The sequence below is a fragment of the Vipera ursinii genome, assembly GCF_947247035.1.
Source record: "Vipera ursinii genome assembly, chromosome: 1".
NCBI lineage: Eukaryota > Metazoa > Chordata > Lepidosauria > Squamata > Viperidae > Vipera > Vipera ursinii.
In genome coordinates, this window is record NC_139512.1 from 27,577,272 (window position 1) to 27,605,164 (window position 27,893).

General features: G+C 39.1%; 1 protein-coding gene across 2 annotated transcripts in view; it reads left to right on the forward strand.

Moving 5' to 3' along the window:
- The window catches only part of MNAT1 (MNAT1 component of CDK activating kinase), a 132,700-nt gene that overhangs the window by 87,329 nt on the left and 17,478 nt on the right, over positions 1-27,893 (forward strand). The gene's annotated exons all lie outside the window — the stretch shown is intronic.

The following is a 27,893-nucleotide window of genomic DNA, read 5'->3' on the forward strand; positions in this document are numbered from 1 at the left end:
CGGTGGGCCAATAAAAATATTAGGGCTGGTTTTTCATTGTGAGAGAAGTTAAATTTTACTTTCAGTGCTGGATTCTTTCTGTCGGGGGAAATCTTTTGCCTGAGTATCTTTTAACTATAAATGTAAGATCAAACTTATATAACTGGCAGTTCCCATATAACTTTTTTGTAGGTGTTGCTATGGGCATGTATTCTGGTGCAAACTTCACAAAAATTTTGTGAGGATAACCTTCAGCTTGAAATACAATGCATTCGCCTATAAATGTCAAATAGATTATATTGAACATTAAAAGATACACTACATAGTTGATAGAGTATTTTAATCTAAGTGAGGAGTACAGAGCTGACCCTGAAGCAGAAATGTTATAGGTAATCATAGAGATTAAACAGAAATGTAGAATATTATTTGTGTAAATAAATAAAATTCAACTAGTCAGCTTTGCTTACCTTGCCATTTAGAATGTCGGTGTTAACAGCAGTATAACATCAGCTGTAATATAAATAAGATAACCAAGTTGGTTAAAGAATTAACTATATTATCAGTATGTGGTATTAGAACCGGTTTTGATGTCAGATTAAATTGTGTGGCAAGAACTAAGCACCTCATGTCCTATTGGGTTTTTGTCATTTCATGTTTTTTTGCTGGCGTTTCAAGTTTATTTTCAGCAAGTTTATTTATTTATTATTGGGACTTATATGCCGCCCTATCTCCCGAAGGACTCAGGGCGGCTAACAACAATAAAACACAATAATACAAATGTTAAAAAAAGATTAAACTAACAAGCCCCAGTGATAAAATATTAAAAACATTTTTTTTAAAAAACCCTATTGTCAGTCCAGGTCAGCATGATGGAAAAGAAATGTTTTGAGGGCACGATGAAAGGACCGGAGATCCGGGGCCATCCGGAGCTCAAGGGGAAGCTGATTCCACAGGGCAGGCGCTCCCGCAGAGAAGGCCCCCCCGGGGGTCGCCAGCCGACATTGTCTAGCCGACGGCACCCTGAGGAGGCCCTCCCTGTGTGAGCGCACTGGGTGATGGGAAGTCGTTCCTGGCAGCAGACGGTCCTGCAAATATCCCGGGCCTCAGCCATGTAGGGCTTTATAGGTAAGAACCAGCACCTTAAATCTCACCCAGAGGGCAACTGGTAACCAATGCAGCTCACGCAGGAGGGGTGTAATATGGGAGTATTGGGATACACCCATCACAACCCGTGCGACTGCATTCTGCATCAGCTGGAGCCTCCGGGTGGTCTTCAAGGGCAGCCCCATGTAGAGAGCATTGCAGTAATCTATACGGGAGGTAACGAGCGCATGAGTTGTATGAAATAAATTCTAACATATAGCACTTGGCAGCAAAACACTGAAATTAATAAACTGCTTTTAAACTACTTGCTCTTATTAATAAAAAAGTATTTAACAAAAAATAAAGTAGTAACACATTAATTTATTCTACTACTTCTGTAATTATTATTGAGACCTGTGATGTTTAATGGATGAATTAATAATCTAAAGCATAATTACATAGCAATGTTGAAAAAATAGGAATAGCACTAGCAATACCAGTTAGACTTATATACCACTTTACAGTGCTTTTACAACCCTCTGTAAGTGGTTTACTGAGTCAGCATATTGTCTCCAGCAATCTGGGTCCTCCTTTTATTGATCTTGGAAGGATGGAAGGCTGAGTCAATCTTGAGCCGGTGAGAATACTGAAAGGTAGTTTATTGTTTCATGTATTTAATACTTAAATAGGAACAAAAAAAGAGGTACACAAAACTAGATTACGTTACCGTGTTTCCCCGCAAATAAGACTGGGTATTGTATATATATTTTTTTACTAAAAGACCCATTAGATCTTATTTTGGGGGGATGTCTTACATTACAGGAGGTGGCGAGCGCGCGGGGGCAGGGCATGGCCTGTGCATGTGGCGGCAGCCCAAGGCCAAAGCGCTAGCAGAGCACTGGAGGGTTGGGGAGGGTGCTGAAGCAAGCCAGTGTCCTGACTGCAGCGCCCTTGCTGGTTGCCCCTTCCCTGCCAGAGCCGGAATGCCACCATATTTACCATAAGTGCCAGCACTGGTAGATGCTGGCCTTTCCTCTGGTGGGCCTGGGCAGCTGCTAGAGAGCGACAGGCCTGTTTCAGGCTTGGCACCCTTCCAAGCCAGACTGCTTGCGCTTTCGTCCAGCTGGCCCCCTCTTTGCAGGTCTGCCTACACAGTCACCGAAGCACCAGGTAGAGCGCCGGAGCCAGAAACGTCACATTTCTCTGCCGCCATGGAGCTGGAGAGCTTGCCTCCCCCACCACCACCCAGATGCTTTCACCTTCCCAAAGCATTTCTATGCTAACCTTGACCCACAAACAGAAGAAGTTTGTCAAAGTGGATCCCGGGCTGCAATGTGTGCTGCAATGAAGAGACAGGAAGTGGAGCAGTGAGGGAAGGTGGAGCAGGGAGAAGAAAGAGGAAAAGTGGCTGAGTGAGAAGTGGGGCTGTCCTGGCCAGTCAGGCACCGAACAGCCGCTGAAAACAACGGAGTCTGTGTGTGCGCCTGCTACACACTCACCCTGCATCAGCCATACTCTCCATGCCTCAGATCAGCTGCAGCTCACTGTGAAGAGCATGGCGAATGTGGGATGAGCATGTGGCAGGCAGGCATATGGACTCTGCTGTTTTCAGTGGCACTTCCCACTTGGCCGCTTTTCCTTTTTCTTCTCCCCGCTCCTCCTTCCCTTGCGCCGGCTGCTCCACCTCCCGTCTCTCCACTGCAGCACACATTGCAGCCTGGAATCCACTTTGGCAGTGGCAGGGTTTGGGGGGTGGTGAATCCCCATTTGTGGTGTGTCTGCCGACCAATTGCCATACCACCTCTCGGGAGGGCACCAAAAAAAGTGGAGTCCATGTGCGTGCCTGCCTCATGCTCGCCATGCATCCGCCATGCTCTCCACGGTGCACTGCAGCTGACCCAAGGCAGCTGGCCAGACACAGAAGCGCCGCCGAAAACAGCAGAATCTGTGTGTGCACCTGCTGCACACTCACCCACTCGCCGTGCTCTCCATGCCTCGGATCAGCTGCAGAGTGCTGTGGAAAGCATGGCTGATGTGGGCAAGGCAGGGGTGCACACAGACTCCGCTGTTCCCGGCAGTGCTTTGGTGCCTGGCCGACCACCTCAGGTCAGCTGCCGCACGCGGTGTAGAGCATGGCGGATGCAGGGTGAGTGTGAGGCAAGTGTGCACATGAACTCTGCTTTTCCCAAGTTTCATTTTAACAACCGGTTCGCAAACTCAAGAGAAAGTAGGTAACGGTTCTGCCAAACCGGTATGAACCGGTTGAATCCCACCAGTGATCTTAGCCCTACTAATTATTCATTTTGAGAAGATACTTGCTATCTATAATGCATTTATGCTTTATCTCAGGAACACCTTATAAAAGAGAACTGCCAAGTACTTCAGCATTACCTTATTTTTGCTCTGCCTTTTATCATGACCTGGAGAAAATGTGTTGAAAGAGTTGTTATCCTATTTCAAAAGGCAACTGGACTTTCTTCATTTTTCTTTTTCCCCTGAAAGTGCTTTACTACTCATCCTTTGATGAGAAACAAAACATTTTTAAGGAAAACAAAGTCCAGTTACCTTTTGAAAAGCACCTTTGGAACAACCATGACCTAGATGATTGAAAATCTCCATAGACAAGGATTTGTTATGCTGCAAAAATTGTCCTTGATATAGAATTCCATGCTGTGCTCCATCCTGAAACCCCAGTAGGTGAAGTCTGAGTCACCCTTTGTGAGGCTTGTCAAAGACAGGATTGGCATCAGAGCTTTTTATTTCACAGCTCAGTCTTATAATACTATATACCAGAGGGCCCCAACCTTTTGAGCACCAGGGACCGGTTCCGTGGAGAGAGGTTTTTCTGCAGACCGGAGGGGGCGTGGTTTCATGTACTGCCTGCATCCGCAGATGGGGCTTTGCTTGTTGGAGTGAGCTGGGTTTTGGCATGCCGTGGCCTGGTGCTGGTCCATGGACCAGGGGTTGGGGACCCCTGCTATATACTGTATGTTAACCTTAATTGTGCCCTGTTCCTAATTCAAAACAGCAGCTTTGTGAGGTAAATAAAGCTAAGAACTAGACTTGCTCCAAGCAACCCAGAGAGCATAATTGTTAAGCTGGGTTTTGAGTCTGAATATTTTAGATCAGGCATGTCAAACTCGCGACGTCATGTGACGTCGCGCGAAGTATCGGAACTTTTTTCCATTGCCGAAAATGGGATGGGCGCAGTTTCTCCGTGATGCTCCGGCCCGTGGGCCGGCAGTTTGACACCCCTGTTTTAGATAGACCCCAATATTCTCAGAACTTCACTGTGGTTCTAACCAACATTCAGCTGTATCTCCAGGGGAGCAATTCCCCTAGTCTCCTGTTTGATCTTTTCTGGCTTCCCACTTCTTCCTTTGTTTGGCCTAGTGAGTGCTCAGCAGCAGCCTGTGCAGCCACCTATATTGCCACTGGAACTCCTTACTTGTCAAGGCTGACTATCATCCAATGTAATAAAAAAATAGTTTTCTAGCCTAAGAGGCTCCTGTGTCTATCTTTCTGCAGCTTTGCCTGTTTTCCTGTGTTTAGGCTGTATTTTACATTTGAGAGCCAGCGTGAATTAATTACTGGACAGTTGGATTGAGATCAGGGAAATTGGGTTCAGATTTTTTACTCAGCCACAAACCACAAAGCTGACTGGGCAATCTTAGGCTGGTTACCAGCTTATAGTTGAACTTAACTCACAAATTTATTGTGCAAATAAAAGGGTGGGGTGGGGATAGCTTGTTTGTTTCCATTTGAAATGGAAGGCTGAGAGAAAAATACAATGAACACAATTCATAGGTCTTTCTTTCTTTCTTTCTTTCTTTCTTTCTTTCTTTCTTTCTTTCTTTCTTTCTTTCTTTCTTTCTTTCTTTCGTCATTCATTTGATTTGTATGGTAGCCCATCTTGGAGTACAATTGTGGGTGACTCACAGCCACAATAAAACTACAAAAACCATAAAACCCATAAAATACACTATGACTTATTAGAACGCAGAGAGCATTTATATGCCACAGGTCACTTTTTTGAAAAAATAAATGTGAAAGGGATGGGTTTTTGTGTTGATGAGGAAATCAAGAGGCTTTCAGACTGGAAGGGTCCCTGGGTGAAAGTCTCTTTATCTTTCTGATTGCTTGTCCCCTTGCTGCTCCACGATTCAAGTTCAAGAGATGGAAGGGTAGTATAAGATCCTTTGAGTTTTCTGAACCGTTTTAGGGAAGGTCAATCAATTGAAATGATGGTCAGTGCCTATTGCCTTGAATTCACACAGTGGTCATGCATTATGGGTCCCTGTTATTGTTGTCTATCTTGTGGGAGGCAAAAACTTTGGCAGGAACTGTGCCCTGTGGTTGAGGTGCAACATTGGGAGGAAATAAGTAAAAAGTCATACACTTGATGATTATGTGTTAACATTGTGATATGGCTGCAAAAATATAAAAACAGTTTTAGATGGCACAAACTGCCCTTTAAAAGAAGAGTTCAGAGAAACTGGACCAAATTCAGAGAAGAGTAACAAAATTGATCAGAAAGCTATAAAGAGATTGAATCATCTAAGAATGTTCAGCCCCAGGAAGAAAGAGTGCTGTTGTCTTTGCAAATTGCAAAATATGTCATACAAAAGAAGGTCAAAACTTGTTTTTTTATTATCCTAGATTTCAGGACATGTTAAAATGGAATTAAAACAAAAACAAGTCAGTTTGTAATTGACCGTTGGTAAAAATTCTAAAATTAAGAATAATTTGAAAGTTGAATCAATTATCCATAGAAGTGCCAAGCTACCTGTAATAGATGTGTTCAGGAAGAAGCTGGTCAGCCTTCTGTCATGGATGTTTTAATCTGGAGTTTTATGTCAATCTGAGCTTTGGTTTTGTGACCTAAATGCCCTCTTCTAGCTCTGTGATTCTATTAATTATTTAATGATATGGAGAATGATAGTTTGAAAAGAATATTTTCCTAAAAAATGTTTTAAGTCATTAGTTTCTGGAACTTCAAGAGCACTTTCTGTTATATTTGTGTAGGCCCATTTTTCTCATAAAGTTACAGAAATAAAGATAGTTACATGATGGCATTCTAGCTTTTTCTCAGTACAGTAGGTGTTCAAATTCTTCAATCATTTTGGTTGCCTCTTTTGCACTTTTTTCCAGCTGTATCATATATCCTCCATTAAATCTGGCAACTAGAATGGAATATAGTATTCCAGATGTGGACATAGTATAGATTTGTTTAAAGACACTATAATAACTGACAGTTTTATTTTCAGTCCCTTCCTAAAAGATATATAGCGTGGAATTTGACTTTTCATAGCAGCTGCACACCAGGTTGACATCTTCAGTAACTTGAAGATAGCATTATCTATTTCAGATCTCATTTGTAAAGCTACGTATCTCTTATTATAGTGTATGGTTGCTAAGTAAAAATTAATTTGCTTCGCTTTTTCCTCCACCATTTGAATCTACTCTGCATCTGGTTTTGATTGTTAGAAATCTTGGATTTTGTTTTGTTTTGTTTTCCAAGTAAATATTGCAATTTTGAAAGGTGCTCATACCAGATTAGAAGTTTCCATTAGGGCCCCTCAGTAGCGGTCCATTAGTTCAAGAATGTGCTTTCTTCAGCATTAATGATCTGTTCTGGTCATCAGAAACAAGACTGCTAAGGAAAAAAAACATTGCTTGATTTAGACTTGTTCTAAGTTTAATTTTTCTTATGGAAAGTGTTTGTGGTTTACCTCTATTCAGAAACCTGACTGATGACTGGATTTTTTGAAGTGGTGGTAGGATTTGCTGTTGGGCTGCAACATATACCAGCTTCAGCCTGCAGCCCAGAAAATTTTTGAGGTTATTGGTTAGATAGTTTAAAAGAGTTCCAGTTCTGCTGACCTGAAAGCTGCAAAAGACACTCTTTTGCAATACGTACACAGCTCAGCCAGCCAGCCACTTAATATGTTCATTACTTATAAGAATCCAGTATGGTACACTAGCTCTTTATAGTAATTGAAATAGACTGTGAAGCTTGACACTGTCCCAGATGGGCAGTTTAAGGAAGGCTTAAGCCTCTCCTTAACTCCTCCTTTAAAGCTCAGAGTCTCTTTTGAGGAGGGGAAGGATTGTTACATTCTCTTGAAGCATGTAGTTTGGTTTGCTTCCTTGTAGAAAATGGTGCTACTTGATCTGCAGTATTTTGGTTCTCAGTAGACTAGCACGCATGTGTGTGGGGGGGGCAACCTTTACCTTTACCTTTTTATCTTCCGGTATTTTTGTTCTCAGTGAGAATATTGAAACTTGAATGAGCACCCTAAGGTCAGTCAGCAGAGAAATTTTAAACTAACACATTGGACAATAAGGGAATCTAATTATATTTTCTGCTCCTCATATAATGTAGAAAGTTCAAAAGATGCCTCTTCCGAACCACCTAGATTAGTGCACCACTATCCAAGGATCCTCATGTTTAAAGCCTAGTTACACATGTTTATTGTATTTTTAAAAAAAAGAATGAAGGAAGCAGATAGATTTCTTCAGCTGATTTTGAAATCAAGGACAAGAACTTGGCCTCCTGCAGGAAGCCTAAAATCTCACTGTTTTAAAAAGTTGGATGTTTTGACAAAATATCTTCTGAGATTTTTCAAATGACACCATATAGTATATGGAACTTTTGCAGTGAACAACACTTCTGCCAAAATCATTAGCAGAATATGTTAAGATTGGATTGCTTTGGAAATAGACTTTCTTATTTCCTGTCCACCCACCTGTGGGTCTAGTGTGGGCTTGTAGCTCTTGACAGTCTCAGGAGAATTATGAAGACAAAAAAAAATATGGGAAATGTATAAAGAAAAAAAAAGAGAAAGTCTATGCTTGGCTGCACAATTACGTATATTCCAAGTTGGCTATAATTGTGCAAGTTCCTGCAAGATTAACTTCAGAAACCTGGACCTGACAACAAAATGCCTATAATAATGGCTTTTCTTGGATTCAGAATTAATTCAGTGACTGAACATAAGCTCTGAATACTTCACCTATAATCTGTGTGGTAGTCCCTAACTTCTTTTTAATATAATCATGGGCAAAAAAAAAAAATCTGCCCCAAGCAGTTGTCAAACAAGCTTCTTTCATTGACAGTCAGACACAGGGCAGCTGAATAGAGTTGTTTAGTCTAAAGTAAATACTCCAGAGATTACAAGGTCGCTGAAGGAAATGTAATTATACTATTTTATTATAGAATAGCTTTTCTGTGGTGTGAGAATTGTAAAGCTTACACAATGCTGGAGTGCAATGTTTGTTAAAGATATGTTTTCTCAATATAGATATATTTTCTCGTTACTCAGAAATATGAAGTGTTCAGGCCAGAATATAAAGAAGTATGTTGAATAAAATGAAGTGGAGGGAATGCCTTTCAAAATCATCTCTTGAAGATCTGATATTCTTGGAAAACTTTTTAGGGCTTTTGATATGAGAAATGTAATTTCCCAGAAAGACAGGAATGCAGTGGTATATTGAAGATTTGTTTTTGAGAAATAAAGAGGAACTAATGATGAAAAGCAGAGACATCACCTTGCCAACAAAAGTGCGTATAGTCAAGGCTATGGTCTTCCCAGTTGCAATGTATGGCTGTGAAAGTTGTGAAAGGCTAAGCGCCAAAGAATTGAAGCCTTTGAACTATGGTGCTGGAGAAGACTCCTGCATTAGGCTCTTCTCCAGTGCATTCTACTGCATTCAAATAAATGGAGCAACCCTGACTGCTCTTTAGAAGGCCAGATCCTGAAGCTGAAACTCAAATCCTTTGGCCACCTAATGAGAAGGAAGGACTCACTGGAGAAGAGCCTAATGCTGGGAAAGGTTGAGGGCAAGAGAAGAAGGGGACGACAGAGAATGAGGTGGCTGGATGGAGTCACTGAAGCAGTAGGCGTGTGCCTAAATGGACTCCAGAAGATGGTAGAGGACAGGAAGGCCTGAAGGAACATTGTCCATGGGGTCGCGATGGGTCAGACATGGCTTTGCAACTAATAACAACAACAACAATGATGATAACTCATGCCCTTATCAGAAACCAAGATAGAGTTACTTCATGAGGCTACTTTTGAAGACAACCTGGAAGCTGCAGTTACTACTGGTAGACAATGCATGCTGACATACACAGCAGAAGCAGTTTCAAGTATGTAATATCTCTATTGTAGGCCTGTGTTGGTTTAAAATAAATTGATAGATATAACGCAGAGTTAATTTTAATTTTTAAAATCCAAATTGGATTGGATCCTAGCTACCTTTTGGATTGTTTCCTTGGATTCCATGGGGTTTGGAATCCAATCTAGGATTTTTATATGATAATCTCTTTTTATGTGGTAAACCTTTTCACTAGAGGTGAATCTGAGGCCAACTGGCAGCTTTTTTAAAAGCTGTCAAGATCAAGTTGTTCTGCAGAATATTTGACAGTTACTGTTGCCCAATGTGTATTATGTTGTATTATGTTATGTTCTTATTGTAGCACGCTGGGAGTTACATTGAACTTCATAATAATTCTAATGATTTGGGCATTCACTTTCCATCATTTCCCATAGTTCCCCACATAATTTGTGGGGAGGCTTCAAGTGGTGCACAATGCAGCTGCGCAAGTTGTTATGGGAGTCTCCCGATACTCCCGTGTAACACCTCTTGTCCGTGAGCTGCATTGGCTTCCGGTTGCCCTCCGGGTGAGATTCAAGGTGCTGGTAATGACCTATAAAGCTCTCAATGGCTTGGGTCCGGATTATCTAAGGGAACACCTCCTGTGCGCTCCCACAGGGAGGGCCTTCTTAGGGTACCGCCGGTCAAAGAATGCCGGCGGGTTATCCCCAGGGGAAGGGCGTTCTCTGTGGGCGCGCCGGCCCTTTGGAACCAACTTCCCACGGACCTTAGGACTGCCCCCGACCTTCGCTCATTTCGCAGGGACTTGAAAACTTGGTTTTTTGAGCTGTCTGGCCCAGACTGAGCGGTTTTAATTATTTATTAATGGGGTTTTAGTTTAAATCCAGGGACTTAATTTAATCTTAGTTTTAATCGATTTTAACTTTGTATGTTATGTATTTTTAATTTTTCCCTGTAAACCGCCCTGAGTCCTACGGGAATAGGGCGGTATACAAGTTTAAATAATAAATAAATAATAAATAAACAATTTAATGTTCCCCTAAAGAAAACTCATTGAAGGAAGCAAATATACTTAAGGGTTTTCATCTGATATATATGGAAATTATTTTTTGAATTAATAGAATTAGTGAGGATAAAACTGATACAACTATCAGTTATATCATTCCAGGGCCAACTGCCTACAGGCTTTCAAATCTAAATGATATGACATAAAAGGGAAAAAAGATTCGGAGATGGTGCAATCAGCCACCAGTTTTTAATGATAAACTGTAATTCCAAAAAGAGATGACAAAAATGGAAACACTTCAGAAAGAAGAGGACTTCAGTCTTTCAGCAGCAATTGATGGCATGTATCTGTTGCTTATCTCCCTTTCTGCAGTCTCACAAATGGGTATTTTGGTGCTTTGTTTCTCTGTTCTTGAGGCCAAGCCAGAACTGGGAGAATACAGTGTAGTTGCTTTATTTATTTTAACCACTTTATGGAAAGTTCAGAAAGAAAGACAAAGAGGAAAAATAAATACGTGCATTTCTTTTATATAATCAAGAGCAAACAGATATTCTGCTTTGCTGATTTTGTTGACTTTTAAAATTATCTATGTGAGAGTGAGCGAAAGAGATTCTTAAGAACGTTTTGCCTTCAGCTTTACTTTTCTTCATTTTTTCCCCTCTCCCCACCTTTAACTTGTCTTTTTTGGTTATTATTAGGTTCAAAAGACAACTGATGAACTTCTCATTCTTTCTCATTTATCTGCTTTGCAGTGGTTAACATTTGTCAGTTAACCAGTTTTGTCCTTTACTAGTGCTAGGTTGCTACATATGTGGATTCAAAGGTATGGGGGATTTTTTTGCGTATGGCAGGCTTTCCTACTAAACCTCTTCTTCATAGACATTGCCTTAGAAGTTATTCTACTTGCAGTGATCCAAGGTTCTGCTTAAAAAGAGCCTTGGTGGAGCAGTGGGCTAATGCCTCCTTAAGTAACACCAGCTGCCTGCAATTAGTGCAGGTTCGCATCCCACCAGGCTCAAGGTTGACTCAGCCTTCCATCCTTCCGAGGTAGGTAAAATGAGGACCCAGATTGTTGGGGGCAATTAAGCTGACTTTGTAATAATGCCGCTTGGGGTGTGTGTGAAAGCCCTAATAAGCAGGCATATATATAGAATGAAGGCTACTGCTAAGCTTGTAAGCCGCCCTGAGTCTTCGGAGAAGGGCGGGATATAAATGGAATTAAAAAAAAAATAAGTGTGATTCTGCAGTTGTCTGCAGTGCTGCTCTCTATCCCACCCCACTACAGATAGCAGCCACCATTGGAAGACACCAGCCTCAAGCTTCTAGCTTTATTTTCTCAGTGCAGTCAAGAATTGGGGGAGAGAGAATATGGGGGAATGAGACCATTTTATTCGTTTTTGCCTTTTGTCTATTAGCATCAAGTGGAACTGGTACTATAGTGAAATACGTTTTTTCTGGAGTCTCAGGAACTCAGGAAAAGATGCAATTGCCTCATGTTGTTCTCAGCCTGTCCAGCATGCAGGCTCCTGTCTTTTGTGAAGTATTTTTTTAAAAACTTCTTTACTTTTTTTCTTCATATTTATTTGAAATGGGTTTTTATTAGAGGAAAACAACTGCTTCCGGTTGAGACTCAGGTTTTCGAGTTTTGCTCTACCCTCACTGTAGTAGTTAAGGGAGTTGTGGAATATAATATGAATAAATGGTTGCAAGATCTGCCTTTTCCATTGCAATTGTGAAATTTAGGCAACCTGTGGTCTTTCTGCATTTAAGAAGGCTTGTATTAGAACCATTTTACAATAAATTATATATTTTGCATTACTCTATAGTATGTTTTGAGTAATCTTGGTGCATACATGCCCACAAAAGTCTTTTTCATAACGACAGGCTTTCCTGTCCTCTACCATCTTCTGGAGTCCATTTAAGCTCACGGCTATTGCTTCAGTGACTCCATCCAGCCACCTCATTCTCTGTTGTCCCCTTCTTCTCTTGCCCTCAAACTTTCCCAGCATTAGGCTCTTCTCCAGTGCATTCTACTGCATTCAAATAAATGGAGCATAGGCTTACCAAACTAAAACAGTTTGGAAAAGGGACTCATACTGTATGTTTTTGTGCATGATTGAATGCGTTTGTGTGTGTGTATTTATATATCAACTTATGTAATTACGGTATATATTAAACATGCTTGCAGATAATGTCAAGAAATAGGAAAAGCTGGTTATGAAATGAAATTAACCATTGTCAAGTCTAGATGGGGCATAGCCATATTATGTCTTTACAGAACAGCCTCTAAATGCAAAACCTTACATAGCTCATCACTGGATGAGTGGTGTGTGGGCTTATTCACTATAATTTTTTGCAGGATACTGGTCCAAGCAAGGATACTGGTCCAAATAAGGCTCACTATCACAAGACAATGTCATTTCACAGATTTAAAAGTTGTTAAATAGTCTTGGATAAATTGCACAATCTTTTGTAGTGAGGTCCAGAATAATTTTCTGAAGTATTTTGCAGGCACACAAGTTGAATAAACTCTGTTGCGATCACCAATTCTCAATAGTTTTACTGGTTTGCCACTGCAGAATCAATTCTGTAAATTTACAAAAGAAAAAAAGTGGATTGCATATGGCTGACCTGCAGAAACACTATACTTCTGTAACTTGTCAAAATCAGATTTTAGTTAATGCACATTTTCAGTGATGTAATGGGAATTTTTTGGCAGACAGAATGTAATGAACCATGATTAACATTTTAATAAGCAGTTTTGCTCTTATGATGCAGAGCTGAAACGTTTTTCTGTTCAGACTGATAGTCCTGAAGCATGTGCATGCATATGATCTTTAAAAAATACTGAATTCTTTACTTTTTTGAAGTATTTTTTTATTCTCAGCAGTATCAACAACTCTGAAAGTATGCCATCAAGAGAGTTATTGATTCCACTCCCTAAAGTGATTGCATTAAAATACACAGAGAACAACAAATATATACAATATTTAAAAGTACTTCAAAGAATAAGAATGCTTCATTTAAAATAGTAGAGTTAGAGTTATTTTTGTATTCTGGTACATGTATTTTTCTCATATGCATTGACTTTTCTGTATAAACTATGGTTTATTTTTAATATATTTATCTTAATACTTTTCACATTAACACATTTTCAGCATCTATAACACAAAATACCAACATGCCCCCTCCCCCCCACAATTTTCTTCATTTTGGTAGGAATTGTATATGAGTGTGTATGTGTGAGAGAGGGAGATGGAATTGTATCTCAAATCCAGGGACACCATCCTGACTCCTAAATCATTCTGTATCTCATTTTTAAAGAAAACTTAAATGTTTACCATTTCCTACTTTGGTTGATAATGGCTGGTAATTGTTGGTAATAATCTACTTTGGTTGGTTGGTTGATCTCCGTTTTGTTTTGTTTTGTGTGTGTTGTGTGCTTCTTCTGTTTGATCAGAAATTTTTATTGCACACCCTCCCCTCCCAAGGGAAGTTCATGTTTTATCCAATATTCTTTATTTTCTTTTTGCTTCAGAGGCTTTTTTTAAAAAAAGCAATAATGCAAAAAGATAGGTTTATGATTATATGTTTTTGTGGCTGGGAGAAAATGCTGAAGGCAGTCTTATAATAAAAATAAATACTTATGAAAATGGTTGGTTTCCAGTTTCATAACTATATGGAACATTTTTTCCTGTAAAATTCAGCATGTATATTCAGTTAAAGTCTGCTCTGTTCCAATTTATATTATGACTTGAGAATTTCACTTTCAGTCAGTCAATAAACTTTATTATGGTCATTTTTTTTATTAAAGAGTTTTACAAAAAAAGATTTTACAATACATATCCCCAAAACCCACCTACCCCAAACCACCCCCCTTCCCCCCCCCACTTCCCAGAGCTAAATACAGGGTTATAGATATAATAATCATATTCTAACTAAAAATTATCCATAATATAAAATTAACCAAATTCATAATGTGCTTTAACTCCCCTTTAACATAGATACATACAAAGTACTAACACTAAAATTAATAACAATATTCCTCTAAAATCTACTCATAAGCTAAATGGAACTTTTTAGTCCCATGTTTATTCTGAATATAATCTATCCATCTCCTCCAAACTGAAATATATCTTTCTTGTGAATGATCCTTCAAATAAGCAGAAATCTTAAGACATTTCTGCAAGATTCGATACTTTAAACACCCATTCTTCTATAGTAGGCAAACTATCCTTCTTCCAGTATTGTCCCACCAGTAACTGTGCTGCTGTTATCAAACTTTATTATGGTCATTGACTAAGAAAGAGGACAAAGTCTGAAACAGTAAATAAAAATTGCAGCTAATCTAAATAATTATAAATTTGATATAGTCAAAGTACTTCTGTTTTTAAAATGATAGAGAAAACAACCACAGTCAGAGAAATCAATGTCCCTATTTGGTGCTTTGGGTGAAAATTCTTCTCTTTCACCCTGTTTAGAATTATGTCCTTCCTTCCTTCCCTTCCTGCCTGCTTGCCTCTGCTGATTTTCTTGGTTATAAGCTGTTATTTGTTGCTTTAGTATTTTCAGTACTTCCTTGATCTTCCTTGTTTTTCAGTGATGTTTCTTGATCTTTGCTATTCTTGTTGTTCAGCTTTTTATTGTGGGCTGTTCCCTGACACCACTGGATGACATTGCCAGGGCTCGTTGCCTTGGAAGAGTGAGGAAGATTCTCAGGGATGACTCACACCCTGGACGGTATCTCTTTACTCTCCTACCATCCGGTAGGAGATATAGGAATATAGCCAGCCATACCAACAGGCTGAAAAATAGCTTTTATCTGTGGGCTGTTAGGCTTTTGAATGGGACATAATCTTATGCAGAATTGACTTGGGAGGCCGGTGTGTGGTGTAGTTGGTTCACATGGTGTGGTGGGATGGAGGGTTTGTTGTCACTGTGTGTTGGGGGGAGAGAGCAAAGGGGGGGGAGGCTCAGCTAATCTCAATGTACACATGTTGTACTTTGACAATAAAGGTTTATTATTTATTATTATTGATTATTATCTTTCATCTGCTCTAGCTCGCTTGCATATGTTGCTAGCATGCCGATTTTATTTTCTAACCAGGTCTTCCATTTTGGTGATGTACTGTTTGGCTTTTTTCATGTGTGTAATGTCACTCTCCTCCAACGGGTGTTCTCCAAATGTGTGGGACTATAACTCTCATTAGAAGTGGCTGGCAACAATGCGAGTTATAGTTTATTACATTTGGAAGACCCCATTTTGTGAATGACAGATGTAAGAATTCAGTATGATTAATCAGAACTAAGCTTTCTTTTCTATTTACAGTATGTATAATATTTAATTTCTTTAAGGTAATTGAGTAAGAGTTGAATTTTTAACAATATAAAAAAGAAAAATATAAATAATAAAAAGTTGGATTTTAGAAAATAAACATTCATGAGAAAAGGCAATGTGATAACGATTGATTAGAACTTGCTTTAAAAACTTTTCCAATTTGTATTTTTCCAAGGGGCTTTCCAGTATTCTAAAACAATGAGAAATTACTAATAAAATGGTTTCTAAATCATAAATTAGAGGATTATGTTTTGGAACATGGCTCATTTGGTTTTCCACTTAAGAAATGCAGTGGGTTTTTTTTTTATAGCCAGTCTGTTTTCCCTTCCATAGCCACAAGACAGTGGCAACTTACAGCATGGATAAAGAATTAGATCTGTCAGGTTTGTAAGTCTTCTTCAGGTTAGTGAAAGGAGCTAGAATAAAGCCCAAACAACCCTTCTTTTCAACAGATTGTTTTAAAAGATACATACACTTTCTTCTGTTACCCTACTTTATTTCTGAGTAATGGCTGGGAAAAATAACTGTAAATGTAATAGCCATATCTATATATTTTCCAGCAATATGTTACCTGTGAGACCCTTAGGTTGATAGTTCCTATATGTCTCCCATATAAATCTTGTTTAATTGCAAAATATGTCTCTCTGTGCTAGAATTTCTCTGTTCCTTCCTCCTCTATCTTGTAATCTGCCAGCTCATTTCTCATCTTTTCATATATTTGTCAAAATATTGTGATCTTCATTTATGCACGTTAATACCACTTTATAATGTCTTAGTAAGATCACACTTGGAACACTGCATCCAGCTTTGGTTGCCACAATATAAAAAAAAAGATGTTGTGATTTGAGAAAGAGCACAGAGAAGAGCAACAGAGATGATTAGGGGACTGGAGGCTAAAACATATAAAGAATAGTTGCTGGAATTGGGTATGTCTAGTTTAATGAAAAGGACTAGGGGTGGTATCATAGCAGTGTTCCAGTATCTTTGAGGTTGCTGCAGGGAGGAGGGGGTCAACCTATTCTTCAAAGCACCTGAGGGCAGGACAAGAAGCAATGGATGGAAACTAATCAAGGAGAGAAGCAACCTAGAACTAAGGAGAAATTTCCTGACTGTTCTAACAGTCTGAAATGCTATAGGGTCTCCTTCTTGAGCAGGGATTGGACCAGAAGACCTCCAAGATCCCTTCTAACTCTGTGTCTCTGCATTCTATGCTGAAACGAGTGCAGGGGCTATCTATCAACCAGTGGGCCTGATGTTTTATCTTTAATATATAAATACTGTAACTCTGCAATGCTTTGACGATATAAAGATGCTTCAAGGAACATGGCGATGTGAAGACAGAACCTGTCTACAACTCTTTAAAGTATGTCCTTTCCCAGGAAGAAAAGTGGTATAGACTTCATAATACTCTTTCAGAATTTTGTTATTTGCCTGAGTAGAGGGTTGGACTAGAAGACCTCCAAGGTCCCTTCCAACTCTGTTATTCTGTTATTCTGAATGTCAGTCTACTGTAGAAGATGAGGTGCTAGACTGGCATCAGGAAGACCCACATTCTAATCCTCTCTTAGCTTTGAAAGCTCTCTGGGTGACCTGGGCTAGTCACTCATGTTCAACATTATCAGTAACTGTTGGGGAGCTGGGACCAAACCAGGTCATGCCCAACTAATAAAATAAAACTGCTTTGGGGACCAGAATGGGTGGCAAATTGGGATCAGGCCCTTTATACTCCTAGCAAACTATCTAGTGGAGCTTTAGATCCTGTCCAAGCAGCTGCTTCAGCACTTTACAAGATAATGCTCTGAAGATTTGCTCTGATGTTTTCCTCTGGGTGTTATAGATTGGATGGCTAGCTGGTATGTGTGGGGTGTTGCTGCTACTGCTATAAAGAACCCAAAATAACAGCATTCAGAGGAGATGATTTTTATACCTCAGTGATCATAACCCAGTAGTATAGTGTACTCTTTGCAGGCAGAAAGTTCCAAGTTCTTTTCCAATCCAGGTAGGATTAGAAATGGAGCCTTCCCCGAAGATTTGGAGAGTTATCTATGAGTAATTGCATTAACATATCTTTCGAAATGGGGAACTCTCCAACTTTCAGAATTTTTTTTTAAAAAATCCCATTTATATCCCTTCCTTCTCCGAAGACTCAGGGTGGCTTACAATCTAAAGCACAAATCAATGTGCTTAGCAATAGCCTTCATTCTATGTATATGCCTGCTTATTAGGGCTTTTGCCCCCCCACCCCAAGCGGCATTATTACAAAGTCAGCTTATTGCCCCCAACAATCTGGGTCCTCATTTTACCTACCTCAGAAGGATGGAAGGCTGAGTCAACCTTGAGCCTGAGATTTCTCTGTGTTAAAATTCACAGAGGATGGAGAGTCCTGGGTTATGTCATCCAGGCCTAAATGAATCACTGCTTTGACTTGATATAGGATAGTTTCTTATGATTCTATGACATTTTCATACACTGTTTCAGCTGGAGAAAATGAGTTCAGTTTTCCATCCCTGTATTGTAGTTGGATGAAATAATGGATATTGTAGACTGGATGAAAGGATAATTAATTAATTAATCAATTAATTATATTGATTTATATTTATATAAATTTATAAATATATTTATGTTACATTGATTATTAAGAAAACAGTCTTAAGCCTCACATCAAGCACTGTCTACCCATAATAAAATAAGTTCTAAATTGCAGTGGAACACATTGTGAAATATAGCCATTATTTTTCAGTGCTGTGGGCAGCAATAAGCAAGCTTGGTTGTGAAGACAATATTAATTTTTAATCCAGGCAATTCTTATCCACTGTCCACTCTTTTATTTATACATTGTCCACACTTTTACTTTTGCTTATTCATGCTGTCTGTACTTTTACTCTTAAATTAAAATCTTAAAACAAAAGCGACACGCAAAAATCCCAAGAAATGATACTGAGCATTAAAAGAGCCCTTCCTAGTGGCCTTTGCCTCCTTTAATCCTTCCATTTATATGGGTTCTACCTTAAATCCCATATCCTCTCTGTTTGCAAGTGGCCCTAAAGAGATAGATCCTCCTGCCACCTAGTGTTTAATGGAGAGCTTCTGTGTCTTCTGAAAGCTTACAGCAAGCAATTTAGCAAAACATGTTGTGTACTTCAAAATATTTAAGACTTCACCCTAATTTGGTATCATTAAAAAATCTGCTGGGGTACAGCAGTTGAATGAGATGGGAATTTTAAGAGTTATAGAATAGAATACTGGGACGACACCACTACTGAATAGGTTTTTTAAACTGTACAAAGATGCCGTGTCTACATTTGGGTGCTTTCTACAACATAAAATCACTCTAACGCTTCAGAGCACCTTATGTTCCCCAAACCTTTGTGTATAGCAACCAGAAGCTTCCAGAAGGTACTGCTAGTTTATAAAATTTAATATAACAGAAGCAACAAATAATTAAATATAAGGTAATTGAGTAATAATACTACCTGTTACTCTCTGATAAGATGGATGGCCAATAAATTTTACAGACAAATAAATAAACTGTATTTAGCATAGATTCATTATGAATGTAAATGCAATAATAATTCTTGCATTGACTTTTTCCTCTTATTGTTGGAGTACAGCTCTCACCAAGTGTAGCTCTTAGCCAAGTTAAATTGTGCATCCTCCCTCTGTAAAGATATCCCTTGTATGTATGTCCCTTTTTCCTAAGGATATATATATCTTTCCTTGTGAAATCTCATGGTCATATATTACTGAAAAATCCTTTTATGCCAAATTGTTTCAATTCCTTGATCTTCTCGGACAAAAGTCTTCAGTCATAAGGAATGTATTATTTTCCTTTAGGTAGGTAAGGAGTAGGCATATGACATTTATCAGAATCATAAGAAATTGAGTCCATTTTCTCTGTTTCCTAAATCTACCATGTTTAAAGAGCTGGAAGAGATTATCAGCATCCTCAGATCTATTGCCAACAATATCACTTGAAGTTTACAAAAGTTTGAATTTTTGCCCTTATTAAAATGATCGTTAGGTACAGCATCATACCCATGAATGCATACACATGGAACCTGTTCTATATTAGGGGACATATTATTCTTTTGTGGACTGGCAAAGTTCATTAACTAGCTTGACTTGTTCATTGACAAGAGATTTGTATTTATTTACTTATATAAGACATTTTTATAGCCACACAGATGTTAAAACATTTAAAAACAAATAACAATAAATACAAAAGCACTACAAACCCCCCCCCAAAAAAAACTGGCAAAGAAAAGAAATCTATGGTGGAATAAATAAGAAAAGAAAAGAAAGACTTCTCAAAATACCAATAGGCTGGGAGCTGTTTAAATTTTGGGGATAACCTCATTCCAAATTGGTAGGTACTGCTTACAGAGAAGGCACACTTCAGGGTCCAGACAGCTGGCATTGTTTAATCAATGGAACCCAGGGTGTGCCAGCCCTGTCAGATTGAACCAGCCAGGCGGATCGTGAAATCGGAATGAATTCTGCTAGTCCCAATATAGATTGGAATCCTTTGTAAAGAAGGCTGCACAGAATCCCTTCTTTTTCTACTGAACCAAGTAGGGCATTACCTACGAACAGAGGTAAATGTTAGTTGTTTTTTTTTAATTGAATGGGTCTGCGGTATCTTAATTATTTATTTTCATACCAGGTAGTAAGTGAAACTCAGTAAAATTATAGCCTTAAAATAAAAGCAACCAATCAGTTAAAAAAGAGCCTTCAAAAAGTATTTTGACTTTTTTTGTCTACAATCTGATTCAGAAGGAACCTGAAAGCGGACCAGATGTTTGAAACAGCCTTCCCTCCCCAGATCAGATTTACCCCAACCCTGCTGGCTTTCTCAAAGTTTTAAAACTTGGATATGCTTCTAGGCACGGAGGTCCAGAAGTTAGCTGGAATTTGTGGACTGTTCTCAGTTTATTAGATTTGGTTTGGGGGGTGAACTATTTTTTTGAATCTTTTTATCTATTACTTTGGGGGGAATAGGAGGGAAGCATTTATTTTGTACAGTCTTTTTATCTATTACTACTACCAGAGTCACAAGATGGGGTGGGCAGCTACATAAATGAACAAACGAACAAATGAATTCGCTCTATTTCCAAGGAAACTTTTAATGTATGGCATTGTTATTGAAACTACTGTATCTAATGATGCGGCATACTTGTATTACAAGAACAGAGAATTAAACTGCATTCAGAATATTTCTCAGGGCTCATTTCGTTTTACACATATTGTTGAAATTTCATGTCCAAAAGGTTTTTGCCCTCCTCAGATACAATCAGTTGTTGCGACATCCTTTTTGTTATTATATCTTGGGTACATAAATTTGTAGAAACAACTGTCAGCATTGATTGATGATCATAAGCCTGACCTATTTCGTGGGCAGAAAGCGCAAGACAGCTGAAATAAGCGACTGTAATTGATTGGTGTGAAAGTCACTGGTGGGTAAAAATGGAACAAGAGTCTTTCTTCTACTTTTGTAATATCATTCCCTTATCTTTTCTTTCCCAAGTGGAACGTTGCAAATAAAGATCCACAGGTTTCCATCTTAATGACGCCTGCCATTTCAGGAAATTGTATTTGCTGCTCAGTATTATATTTGTAGCATTGATCTGAATTCAATATTTCTCAGAAAAGATCTTATTGTTATTGAAAGAAGCTAAGCCTTTTCATTGTCTCTGCTTTTCTCCTCTGTTTTTAAACTGCATTTTCCTGCAATTCATCATAGTGTAATGAAGGGGATAATAAAATGGAATGAGCTATGTACATTTTTTTTGGTAACAAATACCAAAAACAGAACACTGTTTGGCCTAATAGTAGCTAGTAGTGCATTAGTAACAGGGAACACTGAGTTATTATAGAATATTTACTTTCCACTACCCACTACAGATCCCTTTTTAATGGATTTTACTTCTTGACTAATTTAGTTTGGAGTGTTGCAAGTTACCCTAAGGTCTGGCTCATATATTTAAATAGACCTGTAAAATAATATCACCCATGTTAAATTCATAAATGAGTAATTAGCTCCTGGTATGTAGCATATTCATTTGGGAGAAGATTAAAGAACAGATAATCTAGATGACTGTCATATGGACCATGCTTAGGTAGTGCCAAACTCAGATTTGTAGGGAACTTTTATATCAAGTGTCCACTTAACAAGTAGTAGGAATCAAGTAGCCCTGGTCAGATTCAAATATGCAAATGTGCTGTTTGATATTATTGAGATAAATCTTGTCTAGAGATTCATGTACCATCCTGAAATCTTTTTGATCAATTCCTAGCTTCTTGATTATTTTAACCCTTGTCTTCATAATATGAGAAGGTAAGCATTTGACATCAACAGTATGTCTGCCAACAAACATTCATTGGTTTCCAGTTAATTTATTTCTAATTTAATAGAGTACAGGTAGTCCTTGACCCACTATTGGTTGCTTAGTAACCATTCAAAATTACAACAGACCCCCTGAAAAGCTGCTTAAGTCCTGGTTTCAGGTTATGGCTGCCCAGTGTCCCTGCAGTTACAAGAACAAAATTTGGGTGAATTGATCCTTATGACCAGCACAGGTACACCGCAGTACCCCTCTACCTAAATCCCCATCCACCCTGACCCACTGGGTCCCCACAGACCTTGAGTCTGCTTTCCTACCCAACTGGGTTCCACACCCTCCTCTTCATCCCCCATTTCTGTCACAATCACTCATTTACCTTCTGTAGATCTGAGCTTTGGAGCTTGTGTTGGGGAAGCAGAACAGGCTGCATGGTGCCATCCTGGAGGCAGGCATCATTTCCAGAGTGACTGCAATGTGTGGCCACTCTGAAAATGTCGCCCACTTCTAGGACAGCACCATGTGACTTATAGGGGTGCTGAGGGATGGAGCTGCCTGCTCACCTTCCACAATGCAAGCTGTGGAGATCTACAGAACATGACTGATCTATGATGTGTGGGGAGGAGGATGTGGGACCCAGTGAGGTGGGAAACAAGCCCAAGGCTTGTGGGTATCCCAAAGGGTGGAAAGCAGAGCACAGGGTGCCTTCAGGTGGGAAAGAACTTGGGATACTGTGGGCAGGCAGGCCTGTCCCTGTGGTAGGCCTCTCAGGGGCTTCCCCACCCTTGAGGCACCCCATGCTTTGCTTAATGACCTGAATAGTGGGTTAAATTACATCAGGGATGTCAAACTGCCAGCCAAAACTGTGTCACTCCAAAACTGTGCCCTCCTCATTGCTGGCAATGGGGAAAAAGTCACAATACATTGCGACATGTCACGTGACGTCGCGAGTTTGACACCCATGAATTACATCATAGAGAGCAGGGATGGAGTGCCTAGCTTAAGGATCCTCATGATTTGCAACAATAGTGGGCCAGCTCCATTATGGTTGTAAGTCAAGGACTTTCCTATAATATGAAATTCTAAAGCATCTTGCATTGCTGAGAAATTAGAACAGGGTAATTTCTTTCAAGTGGGATGGTTCATAGACTTAAAATGGATATGCAGCCAACACTGTTGCATTCTGCTTTTGGGGCAAATAAGGCATTGCATTATGGACTATAGTTTTTAAGTATTGCCTTATTTCTGGGTACTGCTTATCAGTAATAGTGTTATGTTGTTGCTGTTAAAGAGATTTAGCTGTAAGTGCAGGAGCTGTTTCAAAACTCTGAAATATATAAATTGAAAGATGGTGGGCTAATTTGACTTAGGACTCCATATTCTGATCCTAACATTACATTAACAGTTCTTCAATAAATCCATTTCAGTGTCATATTTATCTTTCAAATCAATAAAAATGAAACACGTTTCAGTCAAGTCAATTCAACAGGATTCAAGCTAAAATTCCCTGCAACCCCCCTCAGTTACATTAATAAGATTGCTTGAAAAATGTTGAATGCAAATGTCTTGTGTCTGTGACTGCTCATATTCCCAAGCGTTCCATTAAACAGACAATGGATTGTAGGGTAGCAAAAGCAAAAGCACTACTGGTGTGATGAGAAATCCAGATTCCAGTTGTATAAGGGCAAACAGCCAAGACGGGGTTAATGGAAATTAAGAGCGTCCCTCACATTTAATTACATTCTCTTTCTCTCTCCCCTCTCCCCTCAGTTAAGTGCATGCAAAACCTGATTTAGCCATGGCCTAAATGTTGCCACAGCTCTGTGGTTGTCAAGTATAATGTATCCCCCCCATGCAGCGCAAGTGTTGTATGGATCCTGGCTTAGAGCTGAGTGCAGTGTCCTTGCCAGCCAGAGCCGTTGCTCAAGGATACGAAAATGCTTACTTGCAGTTATTTCTGTGGAGGGATGATTGATTTGCTCTATCTGGAGGATTTCGGACCTGGAAACCTGAGCACAGCAGAAAATGCGCTGGCTGTTTTGGCAAAGCTGAGTGTTGAGAGGACAGACAGCTGGCTGATGACCTCAAGAGAATGACAAATATGGGGCCAGGTGCCTCAGTCATTACAGAATGCTTCATGCTAAGCCATGCCTTGCCTTGAAACGCAAAGGGCGGAAGCAATTTGGAGTTAAAGAAAGCCCCAGCGAGTCAGATCTTGGTTTCTGGAAACAGAAGTAACTTGTGATTCTAATCTCAATACGAAGAGAAATGAATTCCTTCTTGCACTTTGGGAAGAAGATAGTGCTTTTGCTGTTGTGATGGAAACCTAGTTAAAGGAATCTTGTTGTTTAGACAAGCAATGGCATGTGGAATGTGGACGGATGAGATCACTGGAGTAATCTAATATGCCAGTGAGTCTTCAAAAAAACAAAAACAAAAATAAATGACATTTTTACCCAGCATAACCTAGCTCTTTCTCAAGAGGATGTATGTGCACCTGTTGAAAACTCTGGATGCTTGGAAGGAAATGAAACAATATAAAATTAACACACCCTGTGCGGAAAAATCCAAATATATTAATTGCACAATAAACAAATTTATTTCTAAGTGACATTCAAATTCTGTTCTTAAATTAACTCATCCAAACCAATAATTTTATGCAAATGATCATTGAATTGCAAATTATTTGGAAATGTGTCTTACTAAAACCAGTATACTTATGAACAAGTAAATACTATTAACGTAAGAGATGAGTGCAATTTTTGCAATTTTCCTCAACTTCATCTAAAGCCTCTCTTTTGGTCTTTGTGCAGTGTGACTTTGCGTTTAGGATGGAAAGTGGTGAAGATGGTATAAAAAGCTTGACAAATGAACAGCCTTTGGATAAGGGGGCTGCTATTGAGGAGCCCTGAGTACAAATGGGGAAGAAATTCCTTCACCATCTGTACCACAGAATTTTTAACATCCTAATCTAAGTTAATGGTTTTTTCATCAGGCATAACTAATTTGCTCTGCACTGGGATCAGGATGCATTATCCAGATAATGACAGGTGCAGTATCCCATGGATTCAAGGTTCCAACTGTGAAATTATAATATTATTGAAAATTGGTGTGCAACAAATACAGGTTGACCTTGATGAAAACTCATTTAACAGATATTATATCTTTCAAAATAACATAGTATGAATTTTGAGAATTTGAATCCAAATGCTCACTTCTCGCTGGCATCCAACAGCACAAACATTCTTGGGATAAAACTAAACTTCAGTTGTGCTTCTAGTTACTGCTGTAATATGCCACAATGGACTGGTATGGTCCTTACTGTTAGTAGGAAATATTTCATGTCCTGTGAAGACTGCATCCATCTCTGAGAATGGGATGGATGACATCAATATATCCTTAGATATACAGGGAAAAATAGGAAGAGTAAATACAAAAAGGTTTGGGGGATTGGTTTGTTAAGTGTGCTCGGGAAGGTGTGTGACAAAATTCTGATTGAAAGGATATGAGAAAATGATTAAAATGGAATTAGTGTGGCTTTGTGCTCTAAGCTCTTCAACAGGTCATTGAAAAATATTTGAATGTGAGAAGGAATTTTATTGTACATGTGTTGATTTATAGCATATAATACAGTGAATAATGTGAATTTGGAGTGTTTTGCAGTAGAAGTGTGTATAATAACAGTTAAGATATATAAAAAACCAAGGTGGGTCTGTATGAGGAGGAGAATCTTTTCTGCTGCAGCACCCACCCTCTGGAACAGCATTTGAAATGTCCCCAACCCTGCAGGCTTTTCAGAAGGCCATGAAGACATGCTTTTGTCATGATGTCTGGAGATCCAAGGGTGGTATGGAGCCTGTCAAATGGTTCTATTGTTAGCAGTTGTATGGATTATATTCTCCCACAAATATTTATGGTTCTGTATTGTTTTAATTGGTTTTGAATATTTTTTTATTTTAGTTTGCTTATAATTATTATTTTTATTTTTTAATTGTATGAGCCACTTAGATATATATTTGAGATGGATGGCTATATCAGTTCAATAGATAATAATAATAATAATAATAATAATAATAATAATAATAATAATAATAATAATAATAACTTTATTGATTAGTCCTTGGGTAATAATAATAATAATAATAATAATAATAATAATAATAATAATAATAATAATAATAATAAGAAGAAGAAGAAGTTGGAAGGGACCTTGGAGGTCATCTAGTCCAACCCCCTGCTCAGGCAGGAAACCTTATACCATTTCAGAGAAATGGCTGGCCAGTCTCTTCTTAAAAACTTCCAGTGTTGGAGCATTCACCACTTCTGGAGGCAGGTTGTTCCACTGGTTAATTGTTCTAATTGTCAGGAAGTTTCTCCTTAGTTCTAGGTTGCTTCTCTCCTTGACTAGTTTCGATCCATTGCTTCTTGTCCTGCTTTCAGGTGCTTTGGAGAATAGCTTGCCTCCCTCTTCTTTGTGGCAGCTCCTGAGATATTGGAACACTGCTATCATGTCACCCCTCACCCTTCTCTTCATTAAACTACACATACCCAATTCCAGCAACCGTTCCCTATATGTTTTAACCTCCAGTCCCCCAATCATCTTTGTTGCTCTTCTTTGTACTCTTTCTAGAGTATCGACAGCTTTTTTACATCGTGTTGACCAAAACTGGATGCAGTATTCCAGGTCTGGCCTTACCAAGGCATTGTAAAGTGGTATTAGTACTTCACGCGATCTTGATTCTATCCCTCTGTTAATGCAGCCTAGCACTGTGTTGGCTTTTTTGGCAGCTGCAGCACACTGCTGGCTCATATTTAAGTGATTGTCCACTAGGACTCCGAGATCTCTCTCACAGTTACTGCTATTGAGCAAGGTACCACCTATACTATACCTGTGCATTTGATTTTTCCTGCCTAAATGTAGAACCTTACTTTTTTCACAATTGAATTTCATTTTGTTAGATAGTGCCCAGTGTTCGAGTCTGTCCAGATCCTCCTGTATCTTAAGCCTATCTTCTGGAGTATTGGCTATTCCTACCAGCTTGGTGTCGTCTGCAAATTTGATGAGTTCCCCATCTATCCCCTCATCCAAATCGTTGATGAAGATGTTGAAGAGCACTGGGCCCAGAACAAAGCCCTGGGGTACCCCACTACACACTTCCTTCCATGTAGATGCAGTTCCATTGAGGACCACACGCTGAGTACGGCCTGTCAGCCAGCTACGAATCCATCTGGTGGTGATGCTATCTAACCTACATTTTTCTATCTTATCAAGTAGTAGGTTGTGATCTACTTTATCAAATGCCTTACTGAAGTCCAAGTAAATTATATCTATAGCATTCCTCTGGTCCACTAATTTTGTCACTTGGTCAAAGAATGCAATAAGATTTGTCTGTTGATCTGTTTTTGACAAACCCATGTTGGCTTTTAGTGATAACTTTGTTCGCATCAAGGTGTTCGCTGATTTGTTGTTTGATTATCTTTTCCAGAATCTTCCCAGGTATTGAGGTCAGGCTGATAGGTCTGTAGTTTCCTGGATCTATTTTTTCCCTTTTTTGAAGATGGGAACTACATCATCTCTCTTCCAGTCCTCTGGTAGTTCCCCAGTGCTCCAGGATCTTTGAAAAATATAGTTCAGTGGTTCTGAGATCACGTCTGCCAGTTCCTTGAGAACCTTGGGGTGTAATCCGACTGGTCCTGGTGATTTGAACTCATGTAGGCTGGACAGGTGCTCACTTACCATTTTCTTGCCTATCTTAACTTGCGTTTCTATTCTGTTTTTTATGGCACTGGTTTTGGTAGGTTGGACTGTTTTTTCCCTTTGTGTAAAGACAGATGCAAAAAACGAGTTAAATAGTTCTGCTTTCTCCCTGTTGCTTGTCACCTTCTTGCCACTTTCCCCCACTAATGGACCAATCATTTCCTTAACTTTTTTCTTGTTTCTTATATGTTGAAAGAAGCTTTTTTTGTTATTTTTGACTTTGGTCGCAAGCCTTAGTTCATTTTGAACCTTAGCTTCTCTCACTTCATC